Source organism: Strigops habroptila, chromosome 12, assembly GCF_004027225.2.
Source record: "Strigops habroptila isolate Jane chromosome 12, bStrHab1.2.pri, whole genome shotgun sequence".
In the NCBI taxonomy this organism is placed as follows: Eukaryota; Metazoa; Chordata; class Aves; order Psittaciformes; family Psittacidae; genus Strigops; species Strigops habroptila.
The window spans coordinates 178,807-191,932 of NC_044288.2; the positions used below are offsets into that span (position 1 = coordinate 178,807).

The window sequence follows — 13,126 nt, forward strand, 5'->3', positions numbered from 1 at the left end:
CTCCAGGAGCGGGGGGAGGAAGAAGGCAGGGGGAATGAGCAAGCGGCTGCATGGTTCCGAGTTACCGGCTGGGCTCAAACCACGACACCCTGTCCTGACCCGTCAGCTGTGGCAGCAGGGGCTGGACGTTTGCACTCTTGGAGCTCAGCTCTTTGGATCAGCAAGGAGCTGGAAGCAGCATTATTTGGCTGAGGAAGCGCAGCTCCCGTGTGTTGCTGGGGCTGGGGCAGTGCTTGCCAAGGGCAGGGGAGGCCCAGCAACAGCTCCTGTCCTGGCGCTGTTGCTGTGGGAGCACAGGGGCTCCCGCGGGCATTGCCGCAGTCAGGATTCCCCAGGGGTGGCCAGGGACCACCAGCTCCTTCCCACCTTCTGCAATGTCCGGTGGGCTTCTGGGCTGTGCCTGCGCCTGCCAGGGCCTTTGTCACCTTCCAGAATGCATTGCCAGAGCCCTGCAGAGCACTGGAGCCTTCTGCAATGCCCGGCGCTGGCCTGGGCTTTACCAGAGCCCACCGGGACCCCTCCTGCCTTCTGCAATGCCCGGTGGGCTACCGCGCGCGTTGCCAGAGCCAGGCAGGTCCCCTTGTGCTGAGGTCTCAGTGACAGCACCAGCAGCTGCACTGCCCAGGGGCTGCTCCTGCCCTCACACCTTCTCAGCACCTCTCACACCAGCAGCTCCTGCACACACAAGGCTCCTGCTTCGCCCCCAGCACCTCTGCAGCCAGAGCTGAGCTCCAAGCACAGGAACAAGCCCAGGGCCTCCTCCTCGCCTCTCCCCTGCTCCTACAGCTGGGATGGCACCAGCCCATCTCCTGACAGCTTCTCCTCCCTTTAGGGCACACACCCACAACGTGTTTCAAGCAAACACTAAAGTAGGATTGAAAAGTTAGAAAACACGTACCTGGATGCACAGGGCAGCCAGGGGAGATGCAGCCTCCCGACGGAGGGGTCTCCTCTGCACTGGTTCCTGCAGGGCTCTCGCTCCTTAAATAGCCCACACTCACCATGGGGGCCCCTGTCACAATAGGCGTCTCCACAGCGACTGCCATGGCTTTGTGATGGCGGCAGCATTGTGCCCATGGCTCCTGGGCAGCCACGGCTTGGGACTGGGTGAGCTTTAAGGTCCCTTCACCCCAAACCACTCTGTTACTCTATGACTGTAAAATACGCTCTGCATTTGGATGCAGAAGAGCTCTCATCAGTGAGTCAGCCCCAGAACCAGGGGCAGACATTTGTGCAGGAACATCCTGTCTCTGCTGGTGCCCACGGCAGAGGCCAGTGGAGACCATTCAGGGCAGGGCAGGCTGCAGAACAGCCAGGCTCAAGGGCACCACCGCCACCTCCTCTGAAAGAAGCCCAAGGGCTGAGGCTCTGCAGTCTCTCCTTTCCCCTGCACCACCCTTGCCTTTCAGCCCCACAGCAGAGCCCTTCTGCAGCCGCTCCTCACCTCTTGTTGGTCGCTGGCAGCTTCCAAAGGCAGTTCTGCCTTGGCTGGAGCCGAGAGCAGTGGCCCAGCCCGTGCTGCGGGGTGTGGAGCGCTCTGATGGCACCATCCAGTGACTGCAGGGCTCGGCAGCGCTGGCAGGAGCAGAGATGTGGGGCCTGACCCTGCTCCTGGGGCAGACGCGGGTGAGTTCCAGCCCTTGGTGTTTCTTGGCAGGAATCTTTGCCTCTGGCTTCCCCTCCGCCTGCATGGCCTCCATGACACCGCCTGGCGCAGGGGGATGACGGCAGAGCCAGCGCCATGGAGGGCAGAGTGGGAAGGGGCGGGGCTTCTGTGGGAGTCTGTGGGAGCGGGAGAGCAGGGGGGTGTGGAGGGGAGAGGCCGGGATGGAGCGGAATGGAGCCTGGATGGAGCGGGATCGAACTGGGATGGAGCCGGGACAGAGCGGGACAGAGCCGGAAGGAGCGGGGCAGGAGTGGGGTGAGCGGGGCTGTGGCAGGGATTGAGCAGGAAGGGCAGGGCTGTGGGTTGGGGTGGAGCCGGGTGGCAGGGGGTCGGGAGCAGGGCTGCAGTGGGGGGGTCAGGGCTGTGGGACGGGATGGAGCGGGGTGGGCAGGGGGTAGAGCAGGGATGCAGTGGGGGGAGGTGGGCTGGGCTGTGCCAGGAGGGGACGGGCAGCGGGGCCTGAGCCAGCAGGGTAAGTGCAGGCAGGGATGGAGCCCCTGCTGGGGCAGGGGCTGGGCATGCTGGGGATGGCGGCAGGACCATTGTGTCCCCCTAGGGCTGGGCTCTCAGGAGGCTGAACCGAGGTCCTGTGCTTTTGGTGCAGGGGTGCCAAGAGCAGGTGGGTCCTTGAGGAAAGATACTCGCTGCCCCTTCGTATGAGGTAAAGATCTGATCCACCCACCTTGTGTGTCCCGTGCCGCTGTGTGCAGCCCAAGAGAGTTTGGCTGAGACATGCCACAGTCCTTAAGCACTGTTTTGGGCAACCCAGCCAAGGAGATGGGCACCTGCAGGCAACCCTGTGCCTTATCTCAGCACAGCCCCAGACAGAGCACGGACTAAGGAATCCCTCCCATGCTGAATCAGTACTGTCTGTGTTGGTGACTGGTGTAAGAGCTGTGTCTGGAGGATTAAAGGGTTGGTTTCAGAACAAAATACTTCCAGTGCAGACGTGTTTCCTGGCCCTGAGTATCAATTCCCAAGATGTGGAGCACATCTTTGTGTATTGTAAAATGTTATTGTATCCAAATGCAATTTGTCATTCTTGAATTGTGTGACATGATAATGACTATGTAAATTAGGAGAAATCATGTTTGGCATCTGTTTGATAGGTATATTCTTAATGCATAGAGAAGCTGAAATAAGCTTAAGCAATGGCTGTCTTGCTTTAGCCCTTTGCAGGACATCTTTTATCCATTCAGATGGCTGCAATGAAACACGAGGCTGGCTCCAATGTGCCATTAGAGTGGAGAGACTTCCCTGGTAGCATCATTCATGTATGATGCTAAAGGTGTTTCCCTGGAGCACATGGGAACCAGACTTCAGCAAGGAAGGTCAAAGTGAAATGAAAGCAACAGTGCTCATCTCAAGCTTTCTTCATAGTTCTGCAACAGGAGAATAAGTTGGAATTGGGATGGTTGTTAGGACCTTGCTCCTTTTCAATGTGAAAATCATGCAGACAGGAATAACACTTTAAAGAATCTGGTGTTCTCTCTTTTAAGAGAAACAAATGAAGACAGGAATCACAATAAAAGACCGTATCTCTCAATGCATTCTTCTCTTCAGAAACATTATCGTCTGCCTTTTTGTTTTTCTTCTTTAAAGAGCACTGTGGAGAAATTGGCAGCTGGCTGTATCCCAGTTGTTCAGGTCATCCCACTTGAAATCCCTCTTCCAGAGAAGGCTAAACAGGAAGAAGACACAAATACTCTTCTAGAAATGAAATCAGGTCTGAATAAGAGCTTTGAATCCAGGTAAAAACTTCTCTTACGTGTTCATGTGAAACTTTGAGCCTCGAGACTTTTGTTTGCATTTCATGATAATTTTTATGAGGGCACATTTCATAAAGGAACTTAGAAAATTCACCAACATGTTTTGATGCACCAACTGTACTTGCACTTAATTTTATGCATTCAAACAATATTATTGACATATGAGTTATTTCATACCTGGTAGCTGTCTTGATTTCTTCCAAGGTGAATCTCTTAAGCTGTTGCATTTTGCTTTGACTGCAAAAACCAGTGAATGAAAGTATAGTATATTTTATTAAGTTCTCATCCACATCCTCTGTGGATCACTGGCCTTCACCCACAGCCCAGGAGTTAAACAGGCACGGCTGAGAGAGCTGGGCTGGTTCAGCCTGGAGAAGAGAAGGCTCCTTAAGGGGGAGACCTTAGAGCAGCTCCCAGAGCCTACAGGGGCTAGAAGAAACCTGAAGAGGGGCTTTGGAAAAGGGCCTGTAGGGACAGGACAAGGGTGAATGGCTTTAACCTGCCAGAGGGGATATTGCGATTAGATCTTAGGCAGAAGTTCTTCCCTGTGAGGGTGGTGGGGCACTGGCACAGGGTGCCCAGAGAAGCTGTGGCTGCCCCATCCCTGGCAGTGTTCAAGGCCAGGTTGGACACAGGGGCTTGGAGCAACCTGCTCTAGTGGAAGGTGTCCCTGCCTGTGGCAGGGGGTTGGAGCTGGATGAGCTCTAAGGTCCCTTCCAACCCAAACCAGTCTGGGATTCTATGATTCTGTGATTTTGTTCAATACCTTTATCACTGGATGTAGTTCTTAAATGATGGGCAAAATTAACCACAGATTCCTTCAAGTGCCATATATGTTAGTAAGGGTAAGAACGGAAAAGTAAATCCACCAGTGTCAGGAAACATTACCAAATTCAGGTTCCTCTTCATCCTGCAACAACCACCACTGCATCTTCAGGACCTGCATATGCATATGCATCTTGTTGCAGTGCTAACTAGTGCAGTTAGTTGGTAACTACTGCTTATGTCATAGCTGTAAAAGATCCATCATGCCTGAAACCTTAACCAGTGGCAGGTGTGGGCACATATATAAGAGCGCCAGGTTTTTACAGTGATACCTGTAACTGTCTACTCTAAGCTCTTCCCAAGAGATAATAAACCTGATTTAACAAGTCAGTGGTGTAATTTTTTCCCCTGTATCATGAGAAAGATGTCTTGTCTGGGGCAATGTTGTACTTTCAAGTGCTGACTGAGAATATTCACCACCTCTTTAGATTAGGTTCATAATTGGGAGGATTTCAACTCCTACAATTGAGAGCAGCTTTTTAATTTTACTGAAAACTAACTTAGTAGCTTTCTGGCCTAGTTTTAGTTGTCAGGAAAGTCACTCTCCACTTTTCTCCATATTTTCTCAATAGCCTTTGATCTGTAAGGATCAGTACCAGCAGCTGTGGCTGTCAGTTGCTATGTTTCTAGTGACTTTGCTGCTGTAGACTCTAACCAGGAAAACACTGAAAACTTCCTGATAACCTTAATGACATGATGTGATGTGGCTTTTTCAGCCACATGTCTTGAATGCAGGCACCTCCTGCCAGTGAATACACCCTCTTGCATTGGATGCGAGTCACCAACAGCTCCACAGCTGCAGCCCCAAACCAACATCTTCGTAAAGGTAATTGGGAATAAATCTAACAAAACAGCAATTTACCTCCTGGCATGCATTTTTCTAACAGATGACTTCATTAAAAATAGTTTGATCCAGCTTGGGTTTCTCCAATTACATGATGACAGCTTTAAGGGTTAGTAGGATTCAATAGAAATGAGCATTAACGGTAAACCAGATAAGCTCAGGAAGGCATCTTGAAGAGCACAGGAGGTAGCAGTGGGAAAGACAAGAACATGTGCCCTTGTGTTCAGTAAGGAGATACTCTGTGATTCTTTCATTTATGGCCTTAGTATTACTGAGCATTTAAAGTTTATTAAATACATCCTGATTACTCTGCTTCCCTCATTTGATTGTAAGTGCTTAGCACAGATGGGCTGGCAGGACTGGGGCAGTAAAGAGAAGCCCAAGATGCTCAAGCGCACTATTAGTCAGTGATCCAAAAGTGCTGGTGGACTTAACTACAGAAAATCCACGCTACAGAATACTCCCTACCCAAGGGTATGGAGACCCAGGTGGGGGCCATCCTCAACCCCTCTGCTCAGGGGAAAGGGTGTGAGAAAGAGCCAACTGATACTGCATGTCCACAGTTGGTAGATTATAGACACTGCCCCACATTGGATGTTTTCTGGCAGTCCTGATGCAGGTGCAAAGGCAGTCTTGAACTATTTGGTGGCCACTATCAAAACAGCAGACTCATTGTTCTCAGCTTTGGTGGAATCTCGCTTGTTAACAGTGACTGTGCTAGGGCACCCTCAGGGAGATAAGAATCATTTTCCTTGCAGATACTGGACTTTCTGTTTTGTGTGAGTGAGTGACTAAGCAAACTGACACTGGCCTATACAAACATCTGGAGTTATTGATGCTGGATGTCCTGAGGGAACTGTACCATAGTTTAAAATGAATTGTCACCAAGATCCATGGATTTGTGATGAGCAGGCACTATGGCCTAACTAAAACCGAGGTGCCTGGCCAATGCTCTCAGCACAGCCAACACTGAGATGATGAGAAACTGCACGGCCCCATGAGGAAACAGTGACAGAGCTGGCATAAAGCTGGTTGTGTTTCTAAGGGTATAAAAGCAGGAGCCTCTTGTAGCCGAATCCGAGGCCTCACCTTTGGGTGGACGCACCGCGTAGGAACTTTCCCAATTACCTGGGACTCCCAGCATCAGCTGCAATGGGGCTTCCCAGCTGAAGTGTGGGCCTGGAGGATGACTCGGTAGTGATTTATAGAATCATAGAATAGTTAGGGTTGGAAAGGACCTTAAGATCATCTAGTTCCAACCTCCTGCCATGGGCAGGGACACCACACACTAACCCATGTCACCCAAATTGGTGATATATTTCTTCTTACTCTCTGTTCTCTCTGTGCAGTAATGATTTGATGCATTGCTCATTTTCCTCTGTACTTTACTTATATATATATAGCTGATTTGCTTTATTCTACTTATTTTCTATATATAGAGAGAAATATACCTGATGCTTATTTGCTTTAGTGTGCTTGTTTAATTGTAGGATTGGAGCAAATGATCCAAATAAAGGTCTTCAACTATAATTCTTATAGAATTGATTGGAGTCCGATACTGTCCATCTCAACATTTAATAAACTGTAGCTTGTGGCTGTTTTGTGGTGTACCCTGCCTGTTAGCAGAACAGGCCTAAACCCAACACCTCAGTTGTAAAGATTGTATAGATGATGCTTTTTTCCATGCTTAACTATTTTCCCTCCTTTTTCACCACCATGGATGAAAACACAACAATCTTTGAGCCCCGGTGTGCTGTGGGAGACCATATTTTAAGCTGACTGTCTCAAAGCTTATTTGCAATCCTGGTGAGCTCACTGCAAGATGTACAATTGAGCCATGCGCAGCTGCTGTGAACAGATAAGGAACAAGCAGCCACCCGAAACCAGTCTCGACCAAGGTCAAGGCAGGCACATCGCTGTGGATGATGTGCCTGGGCATGGGTGACCCTCAACCTCCCAAGGCGTGTGCAGCCCACAGCAAATGATCAGGCAGTGTTGGCATGCACCCCACGTGTTGGCATGCACCCCGCGTATGCCCCTCAAGACCAGTGTGCCAGGACTGAGAGCATGCGCAAGAATGCACTAAGACCCTATAAAACACTGTGTGATCCAACGGCAAGTAGAACCCCCGCTACCAAAGTACACCGAGACTACAGACCAGAGAGATGCCACTGGATCCATGAGGTGACTATCTCTTGCTGCAACTCTATCCCGACTGCTTGCCAGATTTCCTTCTTTTCTATTTTCTCCCCCTTTCCTATCGCTGTTTTCTTACCGCAATAAATAACAACTTTGTTTAGATAAGTAAGCAATAAATCTCTTTGATTAGCGGCACTTGACCTTGTTTGGCGGCTGGGCAGAGGCAGTCCTGATCCAGCTCTGGGGCAACAGCTCAAGAGGGATGTGGAGCTGCTGGAGCGAGTCCAGAGGAGAGCATGGAGCTGCTACGAGGGCTGGAGCAGCTCTGCTCTGGAGCCAGGCTGAGAGAGCTGGGGTGGTTCAGCCTGGAGAAGAGAAGGCTCCTTAAGGGGAGACCTTATAACAGTCTTCTAATACCTCAAGGGTGCCTACAAGAAAGCTGGAGAGGGACTTTTTACAATGGCCTGCAGTGACAGGACAAGGGGAAATGTCTTTAAAGTGAAAGAGGGCAGATTTAGATTAGTCATTAGGAAGAAATTCTTTACTATGATTGTGGCGAGATGCTGGCACAGGTTGCCCAGAAAAGCTGTGGCTGCCCCATCCCTAGCCGTCTTCAAGGCCAGGTGGGACACAGGGACGTGGAGCAACCTGCTCTAGTGGAAGGTGTCCCTGCCTGTGGCAGGGGTTGGAACTGGATGAGCTCTAAGGTCCCTTCCCCCCCCAAAGCAGCCTGGGATTCCACGATTCTCTGATGTGTGAATGTCGGTCACTCTCCACTTCTCGTAGGTGGACGTGACGCCCTGTTCATTGCCCAGGTTGGGCTGTGACCCCTCGCATGCTGTACCTCCGGCTGAAAGGCAATGCGGAAGAGCAGCCAGTGAGGGACCTTCCCAAGCCAGCTGGGCAGAGGCTGGTCACCCCACGGAGACTCCTGGAGCATCCCTGGGTGCCCAGTGGCCATGGGCACGATGCTGCCGCCATCACAAAGCCGTGGCAGTCGCTGTGGAGACGCCCATAGTGACGGGGGCCCCCACGGTGAGCATGGGCTATTTAAGGAGCGAGAGCCCTGCAGGAACCAGTGCAGAGGAGACCCCTCCGTCGGGAGGCTGCATCTCCCCTGGCTGCCCTGTGCATCCAGGTACGTGTTTTCTAACTTTTCAATCCTACTTTAGTGTTTGCTTGAAACACGTTGTGGGTGTGTGCTCTAAAGGGAGGAGAAGCTGTCAGGAGATGGGCTGGTGCTATCTCAGCTGTAGAAGCAGGAGATAGGTGAGGAGGAGGCCCGGGGCTTGTTCCTGTGCTTGGAGCTCAGCTCTGGCTGCAGAGGTGCTGGGGGCGAAGCAGGAGCCTTGTGTGTGCAGGAGCTGCTGGTGTGAGAGGTGCTGAGAAGGTGTGAGGGCAGGAGCAGCCCCTGGGCAGTGCAGCTGCTGGTGCTGTCACTGAGAGCTCAGCACAAGGGGACCTGCCTGGCTCTGGCAACGCGCACGGTAGCCCACCAGGCATTGCGGAAGGCAGGAGGGGTCCCGGTGGGCTCTAGTAAAGCCCAGGCCAGCACCGGGCATTGTGGAAGGCTCCGGTGCTCTGCAGGGCTCTGGCAATGCATTCTGGAATGCGACAAAGGCCCTGGCAGGCGCAGGCACAGCCCAGAAGCCCACTGGGCATTGCAGAAGGTGGGAAGGAGCTGGTGGGCTCTGGCCACCCCTGCGCAATCCTGACTGCGGCAATGCCCGCGGGAGCCCCTGTGCTCCCACAGCAACAGCGCCAGGACAGGAGCTGTTGCTGAGCCTCCCCTGCCCTTGGCAAGCACTGCCCCAGCCCCAGCAGCACTCGGGAGCTGCGCTTCCTCAGCCAAATAATGCTGCTTCCAGCTCAGTGCCCATCCAAAGAGCCGAGCTCCAAGAGTGCAAACGTCCAGCCCCTGCTGCCACAGCAAAGGGGCCAGGACAGGGTCAGTGTTTAAAGCCAGCCAGGAACTCAGCACCAGCAGCCTCTTGCTCAGCACCCAGGTGGGATGGGGAGGAGAATGGGAACAATGTAAAACCCACGGGTGGAGATGAGAACAGCTCAAGGACTGAAATCAAGTACAGTGTAATATTAGTATTCTTGTGATTAAGAAGAATGGAAACAACAGGGGGAGAGATACAGAACCAAAAGGGGAAAGAAAACATCTATAGCCAGCAGTGATGCCCAATACAATTGCTCAGTACCCACTGAGTGACACGCAGCCCGATCCAAGCAGCAACCCGTCCCTTCTGGGTGCTCCCCTCAGTTTCTATGGCCTGAGGTATCATGGGCCCACCGGGCTGAAAAGCATTTTTATTGGAGTGTGTAATTTATAATAGTAATACTGATAGGTAATAATTTCTATTATTATATATAATAATTTTAATTACATTACATTATACCTTATTACACAAAGAATAAGGCTTAGAGTTACGGTCAGGAACAGGGATTTCAGTCAGGGATTGGGTTTACGGTTCAGGGTTAGGGTTTGATTTAGGCCAAGGCATCATGGCAGGGAGGGGACAAGGACATGAGGAGTTTGGGGGATGCCAGTGGTGTTCTGGGGCTCTGGGGATGTTTTAGGCTGTCCATTGGGTGTTGTCGGGGTGGTTTGGGGTGTTTTGAGCTGTTTCAGGGTATTCTTGGGGGTGGTTTAGAGCGGTTTGCTGTTTTGGGGGAGTCTGGTGGGTATTTCGGGGCATTTCAGGGTGTTTGTGGATGTTTTGAGGGGGCCTTGGGGGTGTTTTGGTGCATTTTAGGGGAGGTGTTTGGGTACTCTGGGGGTGCTTTATGGTGTTTCAAGGGTGTTTCAGGGGTATTTTAAAAGTGTTTAGGGGCTTTGGGTAGTTTTGGGTGTGTTTGGGGGAGTCGAGTTGTTACAGGGTCTTTTTGGGTGTTTGGGGGTGTCTTGGGGGAACTTCAGGGTGGTTTTGGATGTTTGGGGATGTTTTGGGGGGTTTTGCTGCATGGGTTTAGGTGTTTCAGGCTGTTTTGGGCTCTTTCAGGGTGTTTCAGAGTCATGGAGCAGCTGCCCCTCATGGAAATCCAGAGTCACAAGATAGTTTGTGTTGGAGGGACAATAAAGCTCATCCAGTTCCAACCCCTGCCACAGGCAGGGACACCTTCCACTAGAGCAGGTTGCTCCAAGCCCCTGTGTCCAACCTGGCCTTGAACACTGCCAGGGATGGGGCAGTCACAGCTTCTCTGGGCACCCTGTGCCAGTCTCCCGCCACCCACATAGAGAAGAATTCCTTCCTAAAGTCTGATCTAAATTCCACCTCTTTCAGCTCAAAGCCATTCCCCCTTGTCCTGTTACTTCACACCCTTGTAAAAAGTCCCTCTCCAGTTTTCTTGGAGGCTCTGTTTAGGTATGGGCATAATAAGATCTCCCTGGAGCCTTGTCTTCTCCAGGCTGAACAACACCAGCTCTCTCAACCTGTCTTCATCGGAGACGTGCTCCAGCCCTTGGAGCATCTTTGTGGCTCTTGATAATCCATCATTGCTAGATCATAAGAGAACTGAGGTTGAAAAGCACCCCAGGAGGTCTTCAAGTCCAACCTGTCAGGAATAGGGTCAGAGCAAGTGGTTCAAGGCTTGATTCAGTCTGAGTTGGAAAACCCCAAGGCCAGAGCCTGCACAGCCTCCCTGGGTGACCTGATGCAGCACTTGCCTGAGCCTATGGGAACAAGGTTTCCATATGTCCTGGTTCCGTATGAACCTCTCGTCTGTCACTATCCCCCATTGCCTTCTGTCCTCCCACCAGCCCAGGATGTTGCTGTCTTCCCTTGCTGCCAGGGCACACGCTGCCTCCTGTCCAGCTCCTGCTCACCCAGAGCTTTCCCATGGGCTGCTCCCAGCCAGGCAGCCCCAGCCTGTGCCAGTGCAGGTGAGTCCTCTGCAGGGACACCTGTGTCCCCTGCTCTCCTCCCCAGGACACCCTGAGAGCTCTGCAGCCCGCCCATGCCATCCCATCTCCCCATACCAGCACAACAGCCCCGGACCTTGGGCTCCTCAAGAGCTCTGACTGCTCCAGGCACAGCGCAGCCATCCCAGAGCTGGAGCAGCCAGAAAGCTGATTTCATTCCCCTTCATTCCTGCCATGTGAGGACATATCACAGAGAAGAAGTTGCTGCAGGTTCATTTATTTCCCTTAAATACAATGAGAGACACCCCTCAGTGACACAAAGTCTGTGGGTCAGACAAGGTGCATGGATACTTAAGTGGGAGGGGACGAAAATTGACATGTCTTTGAAGACAAGAACATCACAATTTGAAAAAGGAAAACAAATATAAAGCAGGAAAGACAGACTTGGCCTGTCATGACCTACACTGGGAGCCCTTTGCAGAGGAAAGCAGGCAGTGTATGGCTGCTGAAACACAGCCAGTCACCAGCTTCCTAACAGCATCCTTGAGGTCCCGGTTCCTCAGGCTGTAGATGGGGGGGTTCACTGCTGGAGGCATCACCGAGTACAGAACTGCCATGGGCAGGTCCAGGGATGGGGAGGAGATGGAGGGGGGCTTCAGGTAGGCAAAGAGGGCAGTGGTGATAAACAGAGAGACCACGGCCAGGTGGGGGAGGCACGTGGAAAAGGCTTTGTGGCATCCCTGCTCAGAGGGGATCCTCAGCACGGCTCTGAAGATCTGCACATAGGACCCCACAATGAAAACAAAACACCCGAATGCTAAACAGGAATTAACCACAAGAAGCCCAATTTCCCTGAGGTAGGAGCGTGAGCAGGAGAGCTTGAGGATCTGGGGGATTTCACAGAAGAACTGCTCCACAGCATTGCCTCGGCAGAGGGGTAGTGAAAATGTATTGGCTGCGTGCAGCAGAGCATTGAGAAACCCACTGCCCCAGGCAGCTGCTGCCATGTGGACACAAGCTCTGCTGCCCAGGAGGGTCCCGTAGTGCAGGGGCTTGCAGATGGCCACATAGCGATCGTAGGACATGATGGTGAGGAGAGAAAACTCAGCTATGATAAAAAAAGAGAAAGAAAAAGACCTGGGCAGCACAACCTGTATAAGAGATGGCCCTGGTGTCCCAGAGGGAATTGGCCATGGATTTGGGGACAGTGGTGGAGATGCAGCCCAGGTCCAGGAGGGAGAGGTTGAGCAGGAAGAAGTACATGGGGGTGTGGAGGTGCTGGTCTCAGGCTGTGGTGGTGCTGATGAGGCCGTTGCCCAGAAGCGCAGCCAGGGAGATGCCCAGGAAGAGCCAGAAGTACCAGAGCTGCAGCTCCCGCGTGTCTGCGAATGGCAGGAGGAGGAAGTGGGTGATGGAGCTGCCGTTGGACATCTGCTGCCTCTGGGCACAGGGCACTGTTGAAAGGAGAAAAAGGCAGTGACAGGTTAGGATAGGAGGGATGTCAGATACAGAAGTTCAGTTTACACACTCATGACTCTGAACACTTTGGGGCTGCAGAGGAGAGGCTCAGCATGACTTAACATCCCTCTCAGTGCTCTCAGAGCCCATCCCATGGGCTGTGTGCTCAGCTCTGCCCTGCACACCCCTCCTGGCAGCAGGGCTCTGCCCAGGGGCTACTCTGCCTCTGCAGGCTCTGATGGGAACCTCACACAAACCCTGGTGAGGCTGCAAAAGTGACTGAACTGTCTCTAAAAATTGGTGTGTTGATTTCTCATAGTCTATGTATTATTCAGAAAAGGATTTTGAACTTCAGTGCCTTCTTCTAAATCGAGATATTAATTTTTATTTTAAACTCCCTACCCAAAACAATCAGAGCAGAAACTGATAGAACAGGATCCTTCCCTTTCAGGTAGTCCCTGCCTTGCTGTGCTTCTTGGTAAGTTCCCCAGGAAATTCCTGCATTGACCTGGAGCTGTGAGTAACCCTGATCCACACAGCACCCTCTCTACAGCAGC

At 52.0% G+C, this 13,126-nt stretch overlaps 1 long non-coding RNA gene and 1 pseudogene across 1 annotated transcript; one reads left to right on the forward strand and one right to left on the reverse strand.

The window, feature by feature from the left end:
- The first annotated feature begins 3,360 nt into the window (after positions 1-3,360).
- Positions 3,361-4,344, forward strand: LOC115615613. The gene is made up of 2 exons (XR_003994104.1): positions 3,361-3,417; positions 4,308-4,344. It is a non-coding gene; the product is annotated as an uncharacterized LOC115615613 (long non-coding RNA).
- Positions 4,345-6,916: 2,572 nt separating this feature from the next.
- LOC115615609 lies at positions 6,917-12,542 on the reverse strand (annotated as a pseudogene).
- Between the last annotated feature and the right edge of the window lie 584 nt (positions 12,543-13,126).